Raw genomic sequence first — 2036 nt, 5'->3', positions numbered from 1 at the left:
AAGGTAATACCATTTATGAATGTTTGCTATAGATCTCTCATTGCTGACTTTGCAGACCCCAGGAATGAGCTTATTGAGAGCAGTAATTGTCGTGAGTCAGCCACTGATTTTAGGAGGAGAAACCAAGGAATTGGAGATCCAGAATGTAGAGAATTGCCACTTGAAATGTAGATATTAGCATCCCGGAGATATTAGGAACCACTTGGGAAGATGTAAGTGGAAGAGTAGCTAAAAGGAAGCACCTCTCCCTCTACAACTCTAATCTGTACCAATTGGAAATTCCACTGGGTTCACAGTTCTTTTCATTACCTTCCTCATAATGAGTTGGCAGGTTATCCATACCATAAGAAAACCCCTTATTCTTTCATTAGTATGATTCCCAGCTATGATCTTCCCTAAAGAGTAAAAGTCAATATTAATGAGCACAGAGACAAAAAGAATAAAAAAGGGGAAACTGGAAAACTCAAGCATGGTTGAGTTGGGGAATGGGAGGTTGGATATGGTGGCCAGTTTACTATGACTATGCTATCTTTTAGCTCTGTGATATCAGAGAGTAGCACTATGGCCCTGAGAATTTGGTGGATGGACTAAAGAGGAAGAGGGGAAGGAAAGAGAGGCAGAGGGAGCCATCCAAAAAATTTCACCAAACTTACAGTTTTCCTTGCAGAGCTGGTAGTTCTTGCTCACTTCTCAGGTGCCAGTGAAAGGCACCTACTGTTCATTCCTGAGGGCAAGCACCATATGGTATTGATGCTTATCAGAGCCTGAAGATCTGGGGAGAATATGGGTCAGGATGAAGGACCCTCATCTAAGCTACATCCCTCAGGAACTGGATTTTACAAATGACTTTTCTGATTGCAACTTTTACGCCTTTGTTCCTCAAACTGTAGATCAAAGGGTTCAGCATGGGGATGACCACAGTGTAAAAGACAGACACAGTCTTGTCCTTCTCTGGGGATTTGTCTGAGTTACTTCTCTGATACATGAAGGCCAGTGTCCCAAAGAAGAGAACAACAGAGGTGCAGGTGGAGAAGGTCTTGGCTCTCCCACCAGCAGACTTCACTCTCAGGATTGTTCTGATGATGAGCATGTAGGAGACCAGAATGATCATGACATTGACCAGGAACATGAGTTTGGCAAAAAAGAGGGTGACAGCCTCACTTTGTGTCATGCTGCTGCAGGCAAGAGTCAGCAGTGGTGGGAGATTGCAGAAGAAGAAGTTGATCTGATTGTCATCACAGGAGGAGAGGGTAAAGATGCATATGGTATGCAGAATGGCCCCCGATACCCCACAGACATAGGCCCGGCCAAAAAGCCCCTACAGATGCCCCAAGTAATTGCTACGTTATAGAGCAATGGGTTGCTAATGGCAACAAAGCGGTCATAGGCCATTACTGCCAGCAGGTAACACTCTGTGCCTGCACAGATGGTGAAGAAAAAGAACTGGGCTGCACATCAGCCACAGGAGATGACCGTTTTGCTTGTGGTCAGTGTGGCTGGGACCTGAAGGGTGATGACCGAGGTATAGCAGGCATCTAGCAGGGCAAGGTGGCTCAGGAAGAAGTACACTGGGGTGTGGAGTTGAGTGTCCATTTGGATTAGAATAAACATTCCCACATTTCCCAGATGGGTGACTAGATATAAGACAAGAAACATCAGGAAGAGTGAAATGGCCGGTTCAGGGTGATATGTGAAACCCACAAGAATGAACTCTGTCACAGTGGTGAGATTTCTTTTGGCCATAGGCTCCACATGGCTGGATGGCCTGAGGAGAATGGAAGTAGAGATTCCAGAGCTGAAGGCCTTTGTCTTCTTCAGTGTCAGACGTTAGGTGAAAACCTCAGATATTTTTCTGCTCAGAGAGAGAAGAGAATGTTATCATTTTAAGAATCTACAACTGGCAGTGACTATGGAGCGTGTTTACCTATCTCTGCATCCCTCCTGAAAATGGACCTTGGGTAGGTATTTCTTCAGGTTCACTTGTTTATTGTCTGTGACTTTCTTTCAGAACAGAGAACTTTAGACTATCAAGACTG

General features: G+C 44.8%; 1 pseudogene across 1 annotated transcript; it reads right to left on the bottom strand.

Moving 5' to 3' along the window:
• Positions 1-808: 808 nt before the first annotated feature.
• Positions 809-1743, bottom strand: LOC307055515 (olfactory receptor 9I1-like; annotated as a pseudogene). Its single transcript has one exon. The product of its transcript is annotated as an olfactory receptor 9I1-like (transcript).
• Between the last annotated feature and the right edge of the window lie 293 nt (positions 1744-2036).

The sequence above is a fragment of the Hyperoodon ampullatus genome (genome assembly GCF_949752795.1).
Source record: "Hyperoodon ampullatus genome assembly, chromosome: 7".
NCBI classification, from domain to species: Eukaryota; Metazoa; Chordata; class Mammalia; order Artiodactyla; family Ziphiidae; genus Hyperoodon; species Hyperoodon ampullatus.
This window is presented reverse-complemented; position numbering and strand designations above follow the sequence as displayed.